Source organism: Mustelus asterias, chromosome 8 (assembly GCF_964213995.1).
Source record: "Mustelus asterias chromosome 8, sMusAst1.hap1.1, whole genome shotgun sequence".
NCBI lineage: Eukaryota > Metazoa > Chordata > Chondrichthyes > Carcharhiniformes > Triakidae > Mustelus > Mustelus asterias.
In genome coordinates this window covers 96820960-96842311 of record NC_135808.1, presented here as the reverse complement: position 1 = coordinate 96842311, position 21352 = coordinate 96820960, and the positions used below count along the sequence as shown (strand labels likewise).

Below are 21352 nucleotides of genomic sequence, written 5' to 3'. Positions count from 1 at the left end.
ATAATGTTTAGTAGCAACTGATAAAGCAGCTAACTTTTCATCCTTCTCTTGGCGATATGATTTAACATGCAAATATATTGCAATACAATTGTTGGTTGTGCTAGAACTAAGAAAGACCTAATTCAGTGAGGAAAATATTTTTAATAAAATAAGAGTATTTTGAAATGAATGGGGATGAAATTGGTCAAATGGCAGTAGCACAGGACAGGCTGATAGCAAATTGGCAGCCAGTTTTATACTGCCTGATTTTCTTTTCTGTTGCACTCAATTGAAGAGAATCTCGGGTGCAGTGTTAAACCAGCTGTCAATTTGCTTGCAACCTGTCTTTTACCACTGCTGTTGCTAAATCTCTGCCCCAACTTCTACAACAGACATAATTTGGCAATGTCAAATACTGTAAACATTTTTTTCATTATCTTTTTTGAAGTTATTTTAATGGCAGTTTGAAAGATCAGCCAATCTCCAGCCATATTTGACAAGGCACATGAAGGAAGACCAACATTTGAAGCAGTTTTAGAAAAACAATAATGTAGAAGCTAAACATATGATATTTGAAAATAATATAGAAAGCGGGAAACTTAGGAACAATCTTTAAGGCAGTAAGATGAAACAGTATAACAAGTTGTAACAATCTATGGACAGGACAGGTAAAATGGAAAACTGATTGAACTAACCTTTGAAAGGGACAAGTAAATCTGAAAAAATAATTACAGTGATCTTTGAAAGAGACAGAGAAAAAAAAGAGATAAACATTGACAATGATCTGTGAGGGTGATAGATATAACTGAGAAGACTGGATAGCTTGAGATAAACAAAATAGAAAATAGAATTATCAGACAGATAGCCCACAGGTTAGACACCCCCCAATCATCTTTGAGACAGGAATGAAGCAGTTACAGCAGGATTGAAATGCAGTAGAGAATCAAAGAACAAACCATTAAATAGACACAGTAGCCGGAATTTTACCGTCCTGCCCGCCACAGGAATCGGAGTGGGCAAGGGGCGGACTATGGAATGGCCCATTGACCTTGGGCAGAATTTTATGGTTTTGGGATGAGTGAAGCTGTAAAATCCCACCCAGCGAGTGAAGCCCAAATTAACCTAAAAATGAATGTCACTTGTTACAACTGGATGAGGAAGAGTGAGCTGGTATTCTTCTATTCCAACCCCTTGGTTGGTCGCAGCAAAGGTTTTAAAATTTATTTTCCCTGTAAATGCCTTTTCCAATCCCAATGTATTTATTTAGAATTATAGAATCCCTACAGTGCAGAAGGAGGCCATTTGGCCCATCGAGCCTGCACCAACAACATTCCCACCCAGGCCCTATCCCTGTAACCCCACGTATCTACCCTGCTAGTCTCCCTGACACTAAAAGACAATTTAGCATGGCCAATCAACCTAACCCGCACACCTTTGGTCTATGGGAGGAAGCCGGAGCACCTGGTGGAAATCCATGCTGACACGGGGAGAACATGCAAACACAGTCAGTGACCCGAGGCCGGAATTGAACCCAGGTCCCTAGTGTTGTGAGGCAGCAGTGCTAACCACTCTGCCACCATGGTTTAATTGGCCCTATTTGTCATAAGGGGCCAATCAAACAAGGTTTTCTTGAGTCAAAGAAAGTGTAACTATGAATTCCTAAACCTGAGAAAAAAATAAAGACATCACACAAACACAGATATTAGAAGTAACAAAGTTAGACTCCTATAAAAAGTTAAAAGAATATACAGTGAAGTCTTTTTCTCTTCTTTGAAGCATAAATTGTTGTATGTTGCAGCTATATAGTTAGTTTGTTTCCTGTAGAATTTTTGAATTGACTTGGTTCCGGTTGGCACTTTATTGAAGATATTATTCTGAGAGAACGAAAGAGAGAGAAATTCACTTCTCTCTTCCAGCAGTGTTTTTAGATGACTGTTATGTTTCTTCCTCCTTCTGATCCTGCTTGGCAGATCCAGTTTTTAAAACTTCTCTCTGTATATTCCCAGAAAAGAATTGGATTACCATGTCTTGCAATCATTGTTCCAGACCAAGTAATCCCATTTTTTGATTTTTTCATCTCCGAAACCAGTGGCACATTTCAAAGCAGATATCACCAGGAGATGGAGCTATTTTGTCCTCCATAGGGGGGTTTGAATGCCCAATATGTACCTACCTGATTAGCAGTTCCAATTGTCTTGATACAACTACAGCTGATCAAAGTCTAACACTTTACATTTTACTACCTCCCTTTCAAGAGTTACTGTTTGAAGTGGACCTTGACATCCCAAAGGTGTGAAATTCCATGCAATATGTCTGCAGTGCAATCCATATAGAAACTTTCCAGAAAAGTGGTTAACTTACACTATCAGACATCAGGTGACTCATGGCAGCTATTTTTCAACCAGTGTTTTTTCTTCTATCTTTTGGAAACAGGTCATCTTTAAATAGTTCAATATGCCTGAGGTTAGCTGGTGAAGCCATAGGTGGATCTCATTCACTCACAGCTTTCTGTTGTCATGACACATGTTAATAGTTAACAGATATTTTAATTTACCAGAAACTTGCATGTCCTCTAGCTGCTTAATCAATTTGCTCACATTTCACAAACTCTTGTGGCTATAGATGATGCAGTTACAAAAATTATTGCAAAAAATAGTTTATTTGCTTTTTAAAATTATTGCAGATCAATGTGGATCTTCTCAATTCCTGTACACATCCATGAATGTTAAAGTTGCCTGCGCAAAGGCTCATGAGGCTTTATATCAAAAACAAACAAAAAACAAGTACCTTCCATTTAACTTCATGCTATTTCACTATATATCTCAAAATATGATTAATCATTTATGTTTCTCTGACACCATTCAATAAATGTGGTGACCAAAATTATGTTATTTCCAAATCAGTCTTCATTCAACATTATATCCTCAGACTAAATTTGACTTTCACTCGACTTCACTGCTATAATGAGATGTTAATGGAAAAAAAGAAACTAGTGTTCTTACTATTTGTTTTAGCAACAGAATCTCTACTTCTGAGCTGCTGTTTACTATTTACAATATTCACAATAGTTGAATGTCTGGTTTCTGACAGACAATTCCACCATGTTGATAGCAGGAATGACGAATACTTCAAATTTGCCAATGTTGGGTGTGAGAGGATGTTGGGGCAATCTTATTCTCTTTATTAAAATTGTAAACAAAGTCCAACATTGCTGTGCTGACTCCAGGCAACAAAGTGTTAATCTCAGCCTGGAGAACAAGTGCTACGACATCAGTACTAAATAGGAAATATGCATTTGATCATTAACAAAAAAGAATGCATTGTATCTCTCAGCTGGTGCTTGAATTAAATTACTTTGATTTTTGCTACTCATTTTCAGTTCCAAAGTGCAGTATCTATGGTCTAAAGCTGATAGCTAGGGTCACAGACAGGAAACCTAGAATAGTATACACTCCCAGCAATTATTACCCCTACCATGCGTTTTGTGCCCTCTCCTGACACATTGCTAGGACCTCCTGTGACATTCTTTCCTAGAATTAAAATTAACATTAAATTAACATAATATTTACCCACAATCCATAGCTTTTAATGTTAAGTATTTTAATCCTGTTTACCTGGCTAGGTCAGGGTAAATGATTGTTAAAACGGTCATGATGCATTTTTTGTTGGAGTCTTGACATATTCCCATCAAGTTAACTGTGCAGTTTTTGATTTTGGTAAAGACTCAAGCAGATAGATCCTTCATGAATATATTAAAAGCAGGATCCTAAAATACAGATTGGACCCCAAAGGCATTTTCACCTAACCTGTCAGTTAAACACTGCAAGCTTGAAGCTACTGAACTCTATATAAAAGTGCCAGTTAGCTGTAGGTCAGTGGGTCACAATATGTTATTGCTACCCAGTTTGCCAGGAAGTTTCCTGCTTCCAGAATGTATCTTTCCTATTTTTTTTTCCCTATCATTCTAATGCTTTCCATACTTATCATGATGTGATTAATTAATTAGTTTCTGCTGAATGGAGGAATGATTGGAGGAGGGAGGAGCACTAACATGTATAGCTATCATACAGTGGAGCTACAACCATCTGGAAATAGCTGTATCTGCTCTTGGGAGGCCATACTCAACAGAAAGAGTGTAGCATTTAATGCACCCCTTGCAGGAGCATGCTAGGAAACAGGGAGTGCTGTATAATAGGACAGGAAGGCTGGCATGGAGAGCCCACACCTTCTTGACTCTCCCCGAATATATAAATATGGCATGGGAAGAGTGGAGAATGGCCTTTCCTCCCCTAGGCTAATTGAGATCCTTAAGTGGCTAAATAAAGGGGGGTGGTGGTTGATGGAGGATTCAGGGTCCCCCTGGTGGGCCTGTTAGTGACCTGCAGGAGTACTGCTGAAGAATCTTGTGCTCAACAAAGGACCCACTGGTGGCAAGGACCAACCTCACAGAAAGACCATGATCTTACATAACTGATAATGTGGCCCTTCAAGCCCAACCCCTCCCCTTCCTCACAGGTTCTGCCTGACTGATCCCAGTGAGCTGGCACTAGTTACCTGTGTCCATTTTCATAGACTTATCTGAAATGCATCTGAGGATGCTGTGTTTCTCTAGGCACATGGCTTCAGGCTTTCTCAACCTGTTGAACCCAGGAACCCCTGTGTTGCCAATGCCTGTCAAAGTCACCTCACTTTACTTCTTATCCACCGTTCAATTTGCTTGAGGAAAGATCAGCTACACCTTGCAGCCTAAGGGTACACAGCTATATAAAGCACGTCACAGATACCCTGTTTGCTTGGGCTGACCAGGACATCACCTATCCTCTTGACCTCAAGTGTCAACAGAAGAAAGCTTAGGAAATTAGAGCAATAGTTGTTTTCTCATGAGCATAGGGAATAATAGACTGATTAACTAATTAATTGAACACAACATTCATAGATGCAGAAAGCAACCACTGCATTAATGACAGGATTATACATATTTTTGCAAGCTGTCCAGCCAGCTCTCACAATACACTATCCTGTGCCAATCTACCATTCCCCCCTAATATTTGAACATCCCGGAAAGGTATCAGGATGGCTGCTATGGTAATAAAATATACCTCTGCATATGTGGCTGATGGCACCCCTCTGAAAACTCATTAGATTTGAGCAACACAGCTATAATTGATGCCAGGAACCACCAGGATTTGTATTCAACACACCATAAGGCTGATGAACCACAGGTTCAGGTACATCAATAGGTCTGAAGATACAATATGCCTGCTAAGTGTCTCTTCTGGAGGCAAGGCTATTGGTAAACACTACCGTTTTTACTAAATATTTTACTATGTACAATACAGATTCAACACGATGTTCTGCATAGAACTCTTTCGCCATGATTTTACATAACTGATAATGTAGACTCAGGCCATAATTTCCCGGCTGTTCATACCGGCAAGATCTTCTGGTCTGGCCAACAGTGCACCCCCGCTGCAGGTTTCCCGGCAGCATGGGGTGCAGTCAATGGGAAATCAGAATATCTTGCTGTCGGTGAATTGCGCTGTGAGAAAGATGCCTTGAGGAGGCCACAAAATATGTGTTTACATATTTACCATTAAGCTTTTGTACTAGTCACCAATCTATCCAAGGTGAATATCTCCTCAAAACCAAGCCACAGAACAACTGTTTGAGATTCCACCAAAATGGCAAAGATTTGTGACGTTGAATACCTTTGTGTGGGTTTGGTTGCAGTATCTCTAGAGATGAGCACATTCCCAAAGTTAGATTGCAGAATGTTGATGCCAGGCTAGTAGCAGAAACCTGCTTGCTTTCAATGGTGAAACCTTTTTGCAGGTCCTCCAATACCTTTTACAACTGCTTATGCGAGGCCAGTATTCTTCTTTTCAGAGCTGAGCTCCTGAAGAGCTCTGTTTCACAAAGCAGAGCTGGGAGAGGACCTTTCTCTTTTGTGAACTCATTGTGAACAGTCGCTGACACCGGTATCTATTGCTGTTCAATGGTGTTGAGTGTTTCAGACCTTTCTGCTTTACAATCTAATAAAACAGATTACCAATGGCTGAACAAATGCCTGGGAGGGATAGAGCACGTGACAGTGCATTCCCATGAGTATTGTTCTCCACCAAAGTGCCTTCCATAGCAGCTTCCTGCTGCCCAGAAATCTCAAGAATAAGAGGGACAAGAGTTAAGATGATAGCTAGAAGCTGCACATTTCCAAGTGGTAGTCTTGAAAATACAGACCGAGGTTGTGATGGTTGTTGTATATTTGCTGATGTGAAGAAGGAATACAAATCATGATCCTGTAGGTAAACTGTTAGCTTCTCATTCCTCAACACTCAGAGGCCTGTCTGAATCACTGATTTCCAGGACTTAGTCTCTCCCTGCCTGTCGATGGCAGTGTTGGTGGCACCTTCCGAGTTTTGTTCCTCTCCCTAGCATTTTATGCTGACTTCTCTCGCAGAATGGCCTACTCCTGCTCCTAGTCCAAAAGAAGTGCTGATTAGGTGCATTTCCCATGCTACATTCTCCCTCAGTGACCCGAACAGGCGCCAGAGTGTGACAACTAAGGAATTTTCACAGTAACTTCATTGCAGTGTTAATATAAGCCTATTTGTAACACTAATAAATAAATCTAAACTTAGTTTCTATGTAAGGGGAGAATGTGATTTGTTGGATTGATATTGAAAGGATCAGTATAGGCGTATACCGATTGTGAATGTGTTGTGAAATTGAGAAGATGAAAGATGGAATGTGTTTGGGAAGTGTGGTGAACCATAGTTGGTTACCACTGTGAGTGCTGAGCCATGGATGGTCAGCACTATGGGGGTTTGTAGATATGATTACTGTAGTTACTGTTGGTGTTAGGGTTGGGCTGTTCTACCTGTTGATATTGTTCTGTGGTACACTCCAGTTGGCTCCGCCTACCAGGGGAAGTATAAAGGTCACTGCACTGCCTGGAGACCCTTTAGTCTGGGATTGTATTGTATATAGTGTGCTCCATTCTTGTCAGTAATAAAAGCCTTTATTTCCCGGGTACAATCTAGCCTCCCAAGTGATTTAATCGCGCATCAATTTTATTACTGACAAAATTTTGAAAACCATGGAGCAAATGTTGAAACCCGATCGGCTTACTTTAGATCCACGTGCGGCAGGAGCGCCGAACACTTTCGTCAATTGGTTAAAGTGTTTTCAAGACTACATCGATGCCTCAACAGCCATTCAAAACGACGCCGATAGACTGCGGGTCCTCCACGCGAGGGTAAGCGACACCGTATACTTAGCAATCCGCGATGCCCAAGACTACAAAGAGGCCATCGAACTACTTAAGAAATGGTACAACAAACCGCCAAACGAGATCCATGCTCGACACCTTCTAGCCACTCGACGGCGGCAGCCCGGCGAAACGACAGAACAGTACCTGTGTGAACTCCAGCAGCTAGCCAGAGCCTGCAACTGCAAGCCAGTGTCGGCGGCCCAGTATACGAACGACTTGATCCGCGATGCGTTCGTGGTGGGAATCGGCTCGTCGTACATTCGCCTCCGGCTGCTAGAGCAAGGTAATCTAGACCTCGCTAAGACAGTAGAATTGGCCGACGCTATGGAGACGGCCTCCAGAAGCCTAGAAACGTACCCCACCGACCACGTGGGAACATCGTGGCAAGTACAGCCACCAACTCTACTTTATTCAGCGGCTCTGAAAAACTGCGCGATTGTGTTCCCAACCTCGGACCTGACGACGGCGGCAGTTCCAGGAGGCCCGCGGTGTTACTTCTGTGGATTGGCGAAACATCCTCGGCAGCGATGTCCAGCTAGAACGGTATTGTGCTCCGCGTGTGGAAAGAAAGGGCATTATGCCAAAGTCTGCAGGACCAAACCACCCTCCAAACATAGCAGTGCGGCGTGTGATTCTCCTGAGCCTGTCTCCTTGTCTCCAGCGTCTTCGAGGTCTTCCACCACGTGCGATTCCAGAGCGCCGCCATTCCTGACGACGGAGACGCAAGACACGTGCGACCTGCAGGGGCCGTCACTTTTAGCGCCACCGACCACGTGCGATCCATGGGCGCAGCCATTTTGGTCGGCACCGACCGCGGACGACCAGCAGGGGTCATCATCATCAACCATCTCAGCTGCCTGCAGTGGCACCCAAGACCCAACGGTGGCATCAATCATCCTGGACCAGGCCAAGCCTCACAGACTTGACAAGTCCATGATGGACATAGAGGTAAATGGACGCCAAATTCATTGTTTGTTTGACAGTGGGAGCACGGAGAGCTTCATTCACCCTGACACCGTGAAACGGTGTGGTCTCCGAGTACGGACTGTCAGACAGACAATTTCGATGGCGTCAAGGTCCCGGTCTGTAACCGTGCTAGGGAGCTGCGTGGCCAACCTGACGGTGAGGGGCACAGTTTACAAGAACTTCAGGCTCCTTGTGTTACCGCACCTTTGCGCTCCGATGCTCCTGGGACTAGACGTTATGGTCCACCTGAGGAGTGTAACCCTGCAGTACGATGGACCACTCCCTTCACTTTCAGTGGGAGCACAGCAGCCTCCAAATTGCCCAGCGCGCTCCACGTGTAGCCTCTCGACACTCAGAATCACCCCACCATCTTTATTCGAGAATCTAGTGCCAGGCTGCAAGCCCATCGCAACCAAGAGCAGGCGTTACAGCGCTGAGGATCGGATCTTTATTCGATCTGAAGTTCAGCGGCTCCTCAGGGAAGGGATCATCCAACCTAGCTCTAGTCCATGGAGAGCGCAAGTAGTGGTGGTTAAAACTGGAAACAAACCCCGGATGGTCATAGACTATAGTCAGACCATTAATAGATACACGCAGCTATGCGTATCCTCTCCCGCGTATATCTGACATGGTCAACCAGATTGTGCAGTACCGGGTGTTCTCCACCATTGACTTGAAGTCAGCTTACCACCAGCTCCCCATTCGCCCAGAGGACTGAAAATACATGGCCTTTGAGGCGGATGGTCGTCTTTATCACTTTTTAAGGGTTCCCTTTGGCGTCACGAATGGGGTCTCGGTCTTCCAGCGTGCAATGGACCGAATGGTGGACCAAAACGGGCTGCGGGCTACCTTCCCGTACCTGGATAACGTCACTATCTGCGGCCATGACCAGCAGGACCATGATGCCAACCTCCTTAGATTTTTACGCACTGCGTCTCGCCTGAATCTGACCTACAACAGGGAGAAGTGCGTATTTCGCAAGCGCCGTTTAGCAATTCTCGGATACGTGGTGGAAAACGGGGTCCTTGGCCCTGATCCAGACCGTATGCGTCCCCTCCTGGAACTTCCCCTGCCCACTAGCATCAAAGCACTGAGAAGATGCTGTTGATGAGTCCATCCCCTTTCAGGTGGAGAGTGATGCATCGGAGTTCGCCCTGGCCGCCACACTTAACCAGGCGGGCAGGCCCGTCGCCTTTTTCTCTCGCACCCTCCAAGGCCCCGAAATTCGACACTCTGCGGTGGAAAAGGAGGCCCAGGCCATTGTGGAGGCCGTTCGGTATTGGCGCCATTACTTGGCGGGAAAACGATTCACCCTGCTCACGGACCAGCGGTCCGTGGCATTCATGTTCAACAACACGTTACAGGGTAAGATCAAAAATGATAAAATCTTGAGGTGGAGAATCGAACTCTCCACCTACAATTATGATATCATGTACCGTCCAGGGAAGCTCAATGAGCCCTCAGACGCCCTGTCGCGTGGAACATGTGCAAGTGTGCAGGAGAATCGATTACAGGCCCTCCACAATGATCTCTGCCATCCGGGGGTCACTCGGCTCTTCCATTTCGTAAAGGCCCGGAATCTACCCTACTCAGTGGAGGATGTCAGGTCCATCACCCGAAGCTGCCAGGTATGTGCTGAATGCAAACCGCACTTCTACCAACCTGACAGGGCACACCTCATTAAAGCCACTCGCCCTTTTGAAAGACTGTGTGTGGACTTCAAGGGCCCCCTTCCTTCGACAGATCGGAACGTGTACTTCCTCAATGTGATTGACGAGTACTCACGATTCCCTTTTGTCATTCCCTGTTCTGATACGACCTCTGCCACGGTCATCAAAGCATTACGGGATATTTTCACCCTGTTCAGTTACCCCAGCTATATCCACAGTGATAGGAGCTCGTCATTCATGAGTGACGACTTGAGGCAATACCTGCTCTCAAAAGGGATTGCCTCAAGTAGAACTACGAGTTACAACCCTAGGGGTAACGGACAGGTTGAATGAGAAAATGCTACAGTCTGGAAGGCTGTCTTACTGGCATTGAGGTCTAAAGGTCTTCCAGTTTCCCGTTGGCAAGAGGTACTCTCTGATGCGCTCCATTCTATCCGCTCACTCCTGTGTACGGCAACCAATGCTACTCCTCATGAGAGGATGTTTTCCTTCCCTAGGAAGTCTTCCTCTGGGACCTCATTACCGTCTTGGTTGACGCACTCAGGACCTGTCCTCCTGCGGTGGCATGTTAGGACCCGCAAGTCCGACCCTTTGGTTGAACAGGTCCATCTCCTCCACGCCAACCCTCAATATGCCTATGTGACATATCCTGACGGGCGAGAGGACACGGTCTCTATTAGAGATCTGGCGCCAGCAGGGGACTTGGAAACCCCAGTCGCTTCCACACCCCTAGTTAGGGACCCCCCGACCCTTATCTCCCCTCCTGACATGGCGCGGGCAGTATCGGGACCACCACTTAATCCTCTTACTCCCGTGTACAGCTTGCCTGAGTCCAGGAGATTGTCACCACCTCGAGGCGTGCTCGAGTCCAGCAGATTGTCGCCACCTCATGGTCCACCTGTCCGTGAGGAACTGGAGGAGTCACTGGACACCGCCTTGGAGAGGTCACCACGGTTACCAGAACCAGCGTTACCGCCAGTGTTGAGGAGGTCGCAGAGACGGTGCGGTCCTCCAATACGACTGAACTTGTGAATATATGAACAGTTGTTCTGTTTTTTTTTTGCCCCACCGGCCTTTGTTTTAAAGGAGGGATGAATGTGGTGAACCATAGTTGGTTACCACTATGAGTGCTGAGCCATGGATGGTCAGCACTATGGGGGTTTGTAGATATGATTACTGTAGTTACTGTTGGTGTTAGGGTTGGGCTGTTCTACCTGTTGATATTGTTCTGTGGTACACTCCAGTTGGCTCCGCCTACCAGGGGAAGTATAAAGGTCACTGCACTGCCTGGAGACCCTTTAGTCTGGGATTGTATTGTATATAGTGTGCTCCATTCTTGTCAGTAATAAAAGCCTTTATTTCCCGGGTACAATCTAGCCTCCCGAGTGATTTAATCGCGCATCAGGAAGTGATGATGATTTTTTACTCATAGCAGGCTCAAACTATATGATCATATTTGACAGTGAAAAATTACCAAAAGCTATCCAGTTTAGTATTCTCAAACCTTTTTGTCAGGGTGCAACCATAAACTCTTAATCTTTCGTGTCCCTCTAGCTGAAGTACTGATAGCAGTGAGTTTACAACATTTTGCTCTTTTTCGAGTCAAATACTTGAAAATTGCCTCATTTTTCTGAAAATGACTGTCATCATTAATGGCATTATTAGATCTCTCACCTCAGAACTCCACTTTTCTCTCCTTCCTAAATGCTCAGGCTAGGCAAGGTGTATCAGGTTGGAGTTGGGCACTATGAGAATTAGGCAGAACTGAGGTGCATTTCCCTGGGACCACAAAAATAGCAATTAAAAATTTTGTAGGCATTTCTTGATTCCCTCCAGAAATTCCTTTAAAAACCATTACTTAGGTCATTGTAAACCTATGTCCTCAGTGCGGGCAATGCCCTTTCTATCTGAGTTTTGCATTTTTAGCCCGTCAACTAACCTAGGACTCTAAATTATATATTTAAGCAGCCTTTTGGGCAGGTGCCTAGATGGCCAAATGTCATCCATACTTGATGTTGATTCAAGGGTCAGTGCCAATTTTATGCAGTGTTACAAACTTCTAGTACACTATCTTTATTAGAATTGAATATAATATGGCTTCCCCTCCCAACTGTGCCTTATGGCAGAGATTGCATGACTATAGCAAGCTAGATAGGACCTTTATTACATGATTGCATTTCAATATGAAACATCCCTCTTTTCATGATGAATACATCAAATTTGCATGCACTATCATGTGTAACCGTGAGTTACCCATGTTACCCACTATTCATCTGAATTATCAAACTGTTTATTATTCTCTTCAGTCTCTGCAGATGCATTGCATAATCAAGAAATCATGCAGGTTTCTTGAGGATACACATGTGTGTTGTCATTGGCTGTTCGTTTGTGTGACGTTCCCTCGCCCAGCAGTGTTCTGAGAGCATTTGTTGCTGTCTTAGTAACTCTTGATCTTGTTATATTTCTGTTTTTGGGAATGGGTGGACCTCTGGGAGTGATGGTCGTTCTGTGCTCTGTGCACCTGGTGAGATCTTATCTTCCCAATCGGCCAACTGCAGTGAAGGAATAGCTTCTCTAGTTTTTCGTATATGCCTGCGGTTGCGCTGGTATATTTGGTTGTTCAGTTGTTCACATTCCCCACGTAGTACTGAGGGGACAACTGCTCTATGCGTGTCTGAAGTTTCCACATGGGGTGAATCCCGTTGAGAGCATTGAAAGTTTGTACCCTGACTGGCTCTCCAATGCTCAACTCTGGCTCTGGTTTACCAGTTTGGTCAAAATCTTTTGCTATCCGAAGGTTAGTTTGTATGCGATGTGATATTAATCTTTGAACTGGTCTACTTTTGTTGACTTCAGTGTGTGTGTTTCTCGACTCAAGGATTGCTTTGCATTCATCTATGCTCGATTTGCTCTGATTCTTGATGATTCCTTTGCCAATTTTCACTGCTATCTGAGCCTTTCCATTCTACTGGGGATAGTGTGGAGATGATGTATAGTGTTAATTTTCCTAATCCTTTGTGAAGTAGATGAATTCTTCACTAATGAACTGAGGTCCAATGTCACTCATCAGTGTCTGGAGTGTTGTAATAACTGACTTGTGCTTCAAGCATTCCACAATCTCACTGGTAGTCTTGAAGTCAGCTGTAGACGGAATAATGGTCTACATTAGTAAGCTAATCAGTTCCTGTCAGAGTGAAGAGGTCTGCTCCCGGCTTCATCCATGATCTGTCTGGGATGTGATGTGTCATCAGCCACTCTCTAGCTTGCTTGGCTTGGTATTCGTTACAAGCTGATCTGGTCCTTGATTTCATTGTTCATATTTGGACAGTCAAGTACTTCTTTTGCCTTCCTCAGACTTGTCTAAATTCCTTGATGGTTTGGAAAGATGTGTTTCAGGATCTCTTCTCTCATCTCCTCTATTGATAAGGTTTCTAATAATGACTCTATTTCTTTTGTACAAGATGCCATTTTGAGCTGTTAATTTAACTTTGTCTGCCTGAAATGCTCTTGTGACTTAGGTGAGCCATTGATGTTCACAGACCATTCTTTCATCATTGTTTCTTGCAGCAGTTGGAGAGTTGCATCTTGTTGGATAGTTTGCTTAATTTGAACAAGGTGCGTGTCTGTCAAATTCAATGTCTCTGCATGGTTAATGACTGCCAAAACATGTTGAGTTGCCACGACACATTGAATCTGGAAGATTTCACATTTCACTTCAGCTGCCTCAACATTCCTCATAGGAAGTTATGCTCTCAACAGCATGTCTACGATGTACATGTCGCCCATGCTTGTATGTCACATCCAGATGATGGGTGGAATTTTCTTGACCTGCCTGCCGCAGGAATTGTAGTGGGCAGGACAGAAAATTTGCCGGACCATCTAAAGGTCCGTTGACCTCGGCTGGGAATTTCAGTCTTGGGGCACGTGCAACTGGAAAATCCCGCTCCATATTTCTGTCAGTGAAGTAACAGTCTTTATAGACGCTTTGGAGCAAATGGTAGGGGTTTGAGGAAAATGTTTTGACATGTCTTGTGGTTGGATTCCACCATCAGTTTGTCTCTCCCAAGCAGTTATTGATGGAAATGCTCACAAAGGGAAAAACCTGGTACTTTTTCTCGATCTGAGTGTAGCGTCATTCAGTTTGCGTTAATGCTCTGGATGCAAATGCAACTGATTGTCCTTGCTGCATTAAGGACATGTCTCACAGGTGACATCACACTGCAAGGTGACTTCATCATTGACACCATAGTGCTGGCGTTGCTGTCACTAGAGATTTGATCTTACTAAATGTTTCTTCTTATTCTGTGTCCCACAAGCACTGCACATCTTTGGCAGTGAGCTGGCATAATGGTTCACACTCCAATAACAAATTAGGCAAAAATCTTGCTAAGTATTTAATTAATCCAACAAATCATTGCACTGTTTTCATACCTGTTGGGCACTGCACACTGCAATGGCTCTCACCTTTTCAGAATCTGGGCGGAGACATTTTTCTGTCAGTACATGGCCTATATACTGGCATCTTCAATTGCAATTTTTTTTTGTTCAGCTTCTGGTTCATCTGGTGAGCTCTAGCACTAGTCGCACTAGATTCTGATCTTGGTCAGCAATGACTTCTTCCAGTGTGTCTTCACATCCATTGAGTAGCTGATCATCCACTATAGCTTCCACTTCAGGAAGATCACTATGTCATGCTGCCTGTGTTGATACTCTTTAGGAGCCTTGGAAATGCCAAACAGCATGTAGAACTATCTGTTGAAGAACATCCAGAATGTTGTTAGGAAACTGCTGCTTTTATCCAGCTTCACTTTCCAGTAACCATTCTTCACGTCTTGGGTCATAAAGATCTCTGCCTTTGCTAGTTGTGGCAAAATTCCTTTAATGGTTGGCATGGAGTACTGAGATCTCTTCAATGCTTTATTTATAGAGTCATAGAGGTTTACAGCATGGAAACAGGCCCTTCGGCCCAATTAGTCCATGCCGCCCTTTTTTAAACCCCTATGCTAGTCTCAATTGCCTGCATTTGGCCCATATCCCTCTATACCCATTTTACCCATGTAACTGTCTAAACGCTTTTTAAAATTCAAGATTGTACCCGCCTCTACTACTACCTCTGGCAGTTTGTTCCAGACACTCAGCCACCCTCTGTGTGAAACAATTGCCCCTCTGGACCGTTTTGTATCTCTCCCCTCTCACCTTAAAGATCCTTTGAGTCTCTGTTTACTCTCAGTCTTCCCAGTTATTTCAATGCTACCATGCTGCTAACCCAATCTGTAGGAATAGTTACTCTTGATTATTCCCTCCTTTTCCAGCTCTACAATGTTGTTTTTTAAGCTGGATTAAGGGCAGCTGTTCTCAACAGATGCTGAATTGGTTTTACATTCTCCTCTATCTTGAGGTGGTATTCTCCTTGTACACATCCAAACCTTGTAAACACATCTTTGCATTCCACTTGGATCTGTTCATCAGTCAATGGTTTAGTGTGTGGCAACATGTTGTAAATCTCTTTTTCACGTCTGGAGTTATCAGTCCAAGCTTTAGACTTGTTCTGGCGAAGATGAGGACTTTTGTTTACGGTCTATAATCTGGAACCCTAGATCTTCATTCTTGCTATTGCATTGGGGTCACAGATTAATTTGTCCTGTCGGTATGAGTATATTGCCACCATATAGCCTCAACCTTATTTTCAAAGGTTTCATTTTTGGATCGCCATGTTGAGCCACTTCACACAAGTCTGTGAAGGTGATGATGTTGCATGACCTACCAATGTCTATCTAACACTTCTTATTCATTTGATGCTCTCTTCTGCAGTTATCAATATAACAGTCACAAACCATTTCTCACTTATAGACTTGATGGAGCTAACCTGTTGTATGGTGTATTGTGATTCATCAGACTCTCTGGTTGATATCTCACCAGTGGCCTATCTGTATAAGCTTGTTTAGCTTCTTTCTAATCAAACACTTGTGTGCAATTTTATTTAGCTGCTTTAGAACAGCTTTTTCCATGCTGGACAAGGCTTCTTTTCCTTTGTGTGTTGTCCTCTGCAATATTTACCTCCTGCCCTTTGTCCGTGATCATTCTACTCTTTCGGTATCAAATGCCTATCAGCATTATGGAAAGCCTGTCATGCAATTCTTTAGCACATGAGGATATATATATATATATATATGCCCTAGCTGACATTTTACAACTGCACTTCTGGGCATATCTGTTGTTTTCTTGCAAGTAAATTTCTCCTCAGTGGACTTGCCGTCACTGAAGAATCTTTTATGCCTAAGACAATCCTATCTTTAATGAATAATTTTTTGGTTTGCCAAATTCACAGGGTTCTGTGAGCTGTGTTACTTCAGTCACATACTGATCGATAGACTCTTTTTTACCTAATCCTGAACACACAGTGTTCATAAGTTATGTTCACTTGGGGTTCAAACCGTGCTTTCAATGTTTTTACATTTCTGCCATCTGTTTTTCCTATTCTTCAGAGATTTAGGGTAGAACACAATTTCTAACAGACTCTCCCCACCAGTGACATGTTGGCTCCTGCTTGTTAATTAAACCTGTTGTAATCTCATTGTTTTGCCATTGCAAGGAAAAGCTCTTCCTGCACATATTGCCTTCCATTTTGACAGGAACTGGGAGAGGAAAATTAACAGCCATTTTCACTTGTCCAGTTTGTTTGCTTTTCTGTTCAATGGCTTTCAGTTTTTAAAAAAAAAACAGCTTTCTGCAGCTCTGAAAATTTCTGTGCTCCTCTTTCAATGGCTGTGGCTTCTTTCCAGCTTTTCAAAATTCAATCTCAGCCCCACTTCTGACACCATGTCACAAGCTCAAATAAGACAGTACTTATTGTACAATGTCTTCATTAGAACTGAATGTAACATGGCTGCCCCCGCCTGTGCCTCATGATAGGGGTCACATGACTATGGCACGCCAGGTAGGACCTTGAGTACATATTTGCATTTCAATCCCAAACATGCAAGACAAACGGCTGTTGAAACGATTCCTTTTACTCAGCTCTTCACCTAAATTTCTCAATTAAAAAGGCTTACATTAAAATAAATCCAAATTTGCATTAACTTATACTGCATTTAAATTTTCAGTGTTATTTTCTCTCTATGCAGTAACCAAATGCTCAGATTTGAAGCATTGTACAAACAAAAAGTGCTTGAAGCATTTGCACTTTGATTAAGATTTTAACATTTTATATTAGCAGATGAATTATAATATAATGAATGAAATCTTTGAAACATAACAATCCATTAGAAACACTGTCAATCCTGAAATAAAAATCTGGGTGAGACACTGTAAAATCATTAATATTTTGGCAGTTGGCAGGCTACACTTGAGCGACTGTGTGCTGCATATTCTATTGGCAACCTGTCATCAAGGGAAGGAGAACTTATCAAGAGCCAGCAGATTGCAATTTTCGAATACTTAATATAAAAGTTTTCACATTGAAAAGTTGTATTTCTCTAAGTGCATTCCTGATTTACAAAAAGCACAGTTGGTGATGTTTATCTCCATTTTGCAGAGTGCAGCTTCATGTGCTATAGAATTGCATGACAGAGCAGCATGCAAAGATGCTATTGGACCTAAGGGAAAGAGATGAATCTGCATTCATATAATGTATGGCATGATTCTCTATAAAATATTTCATTAAATTAAGAAGTTAACGCTATATCTCTATAGGGCTAATGACTTTTAGATCTGTAATAATCAAGCAGAGTGGGGGAAATCAAACCATCCTTTCTGGCAGGAATGAGTTGTGCAAGGTGTTAAAATCAGCTGATACCTGATACGTGCCGGATCATCGACACGGATGCCATCATCTCACGTGAGAACACCATCTACCAGGTACACGGTACCTACTCTTGCAACTCGGCCAATGTTGTCTACCTGATACGCTGCAGGAAAGGATGTCCCGAGGCATGGTACATTGGGGAAAGCATGCAGACGCTACAACAACGGATGAACGAACACTGCTCGACAATCACCAGGCAAGACTGTTCTCTTCCTGTGGGGGAGCACTTCAGCAGTCACGGGCATTCAGCCTCTGATCTTCAGGTAAGCGTTCTCCAAGGCGGCCTTCACGACACACGACAGCGCAGAGTCGCTGAGCAGAAACTGATAACCAAGTTCCGCACACATGAGGACGGCCTAAACCGGGATGTTGGATTTATGTCACATTATCAGTAACCCCCACAGCTTGCCTCCTGGACTTGTGGGCTATCCTGTCTGGAGACAATACACATCTCTTTAACCTGTGCTTAATGCTCCCTCCACCCACATTGTCTGTATCTTTAAGATCTGGTTGGTTGTAGGGATTCGCATTCTAATCAGTATTCTGTAACTTGATTTTGTGTCTCTTGCCCTGTTTGAGAGCACATTTCCACTCCATCTGATGAAGGAGCAGCGCTCCGAAAGCTAATGGTATTTGCTACCAAATAAACCTGTTGGACTTTAACCTGGTGTTGTTAAAACTCTTACCTGATACCTTACCAGACCATTCCTGTTCCAGTCCTATCTGATGCCATTTTAGCCAAGTGGACTTTTCAGGTGCCAAAGAAACATTACTTGATTTGAATCTGAGTCGGGAGGGTTCAGGATTAAAAGACTTCAGGAGCTACAGGCACTAAGATCAGTGGCACCTCTTTGTTACTGAGCTTGCTGAAGTCAGCATGAGTTATGAGTTTGAAAATTGCTGGTTTGAGATCCTTCCTTCTAATTTGTTTTCCTCAATTAGCAGTGACAGCTGTTTGTGCACTGGTGGTGAAGAGAAGGCGGAAGAGCAGCAGCAGTAGTTGAGCTCTCAATATACAGGAAGAACTGCAGTTGGACTTTGAGAAAACAACAGATAAGGTGCATGCTCACATTAGACTTTACTGACTCAACAGAGTCTACAGGCCAATGTGACTGTAGAAGTACTGGGTTGCAATGACTGGTGTCCAAGGACTTAGAACAACAAACGTTTATTGATAACTTTCAGCAGCTCTTACATGCTGTGGGTCTGTCCGCACTCCAGGGTGATCTCCCATGCTCCCGATCACTTTTGTACCCACATCATCCCAGCATCCACATGACCATACAGTCTGCATCTTCCTCATTTACATTGAGACAACCAGCAGTACTGAGGTGTAACTGTGTAAGAGAATAGTCACTGGATGCAAACATGTAACTATTTACATTGTGCAAAGCCCTGTTTGGGCTGCAGCAGCTGGCGCATAACCCATCGGCCCTCCTTTCTCACCCCCACACCCTTTTTAGAAAATAAAGTGCATTTGTAGACGGGTTCATCACATAGTCCTTGAACCTTATATTTGGTTTGCTCATGCGTCCTGAGCATGTAATTGTGCCAGTTGGCTGTGAGATGTTCTCAGATCGGTGTTCTCAGTGTAGATGGCATCAGGCATCTTTATGATGTACCACGAGGCTGCAGGGCTTGCTGTGTTGGCATCTGGAGGAAACTCCACTTCCATTGATTTAGGGAGCCCCCTGTTGCAGGTCAGATACCTGATGTGCTGTGGTGGTTGATGGCACTGGTTCAGATACCTGCAGTAGTTGAAGCCAGTTTCATACATAATGGGCACCATAAAAGGAAACCACATAGCTGTTTGGCTATGGGGCATGGCTGTGTATCACCGCCAGTTTGTCGTGGCTGCTTGTGGTCTGGATCCTGATCATTTGACCAGGTGCTAAAAGGCAGAGTCTGCAAGAATTTCAATCATAATATCTTTCTCCCCTCAGTTGACACCACTCACATTGTTTTCAATGTATGGTTGCAAGAGGGCCTTACCAATGGGGATCATGGTCCTGGTGTGCCTGGAGAATATTTGCTGTGCTGACAAGGGCAGACCCTGGCTTGGCACATTTTGCAGGCTGAAGAGTGCAGCATAGAAATCTGTGTGGTCTCAGGCACATTTCTCAAATAGGTGTTTGGCTGAGCATACCAGGCCGTTAGACTGTGGGTATAGGGGCTAGCTGTGATATGTTCAAAGTCACATGTTTGTACAAAGTTCCTGAACTCACTGGAGACAAGCTTGCAAGTGTTGTCCATCAGTATCCTCTGAGGGATGCTATGTTGGGTTGGGATAGGTGGGTGAGGCAGATAAATGGGTAAATGGAAAGATGAGTAATTGGTTGGGAGAGTAGTCAGGTTGGATGGTCAGGAGGGGTAGGGACTCCAACTCAAGAATACCCCTGATTTCTAATAGTCCTCTATTGCTCATCACCAACCTTTTTTACAGCTTCTGGCAGATTCTCCCTCTCTCTCCTCCTGTTTCCAAGCTGTTCGTGATCCAGACATAAAATGCCTGCTTCAAAACTGCTCATAAGCTGACTGATTGTTTCTGTGAAAAAACACATAACTCCACAACAAAGGGGTATCAAACAAATATAAAAGTTCCAAAGAAGAGTCATATTGGACTCAAGATGTTAACTCTGTTTCTTTCCCCACAGATACTGCCAAATCTGTTGTGTTTTTCCAGTGCTTTTTGTTTTTAATTACAAAATCATACTTCCCTGCATAATCTATTTCTATAGTAACTTGGCATACCTGGAATGACCCAGATTGAGATCCAACCCAATTAATTTTACCTTCAAAACATCCGTTTGTTTCTGGGAACCACATGAATACTTTAAACCCCTTATGGAGAGAGCCATAGATGCAATCTTATCAAAGAAATTCGAAGGCAATAATCTTACTGGCTCGCTGCACCGGTCAACCACCCAGGGACTTCAATGGCCTCTGATCTCTGCACCCCCACCCCCCCCCCCGCCCCTGCCACCCCCCCCGACCCTCGACCCCCAACCCCCAAGCGTGGCCATGACACCTGGTCCCTGTTGATGGGGACCATGTGTGATTCTTCCGGCCTCCCGGACGCTTCCAGAGACCGGAAATGATTGTGCCGGCCCAGCTAATGTCATGGTATTCAAATCGATCCTGCTGGCAAAACAGGGCTGGGAAAATGGCGTCTGACATCAAACCGGTTAGCACCCCTTGTCTCCACTACCTTTGGAGAGTTGGCCCATTCTTGTGTGTTTACACACTTCAACCTCTGACCTCTTTAAATAAAGATGGACCATCCTTTCAATGGCAACTATTTTAATTGTGTATACCCCCTTCTCAAACCAGTTTTTCTTTGTCTTTTATTAAAAAATTTCAATTATTTATTGAGGGAATAGATTACAAAAATAGGGAGTTTATGCTCCGGTTCACTAATAAGGAATTAGTGAGATCATATCTGGAGTATTGAGTGGATTATTGGCCTCCTTATTTAAGGAAAGATGTGTTGGAAACAGTTCAGAAAAGCTTTACTTGGCTAAAACTAGGAATGGGTGGGTTGTCTTATGAGGGAAGATTGGAGAGGTTAGGTTTGTATCCAGTGGAATTGATAAGAGTAAAAGGCAATTTGATCGAAACCTTTAATATCCCAAGTGATATTGGCAGGGTGGATGTTTCCTTTTA

The 21352-nt window shown here is 43.7% G+C and overlaps 1 protein-coding gene across 1 annotated transcript in view; it reads left to right on the top strand.

The window, feature by feature from the left end:
* Nucleotides 1-21352, top strand: part of agbl4 (AGBL carboxypeptidase 4) — a 769208-nt gene that overhangs the window by 460760 nt on the left and 287096 nt on the right. The window lies entirely within an intron of this gene.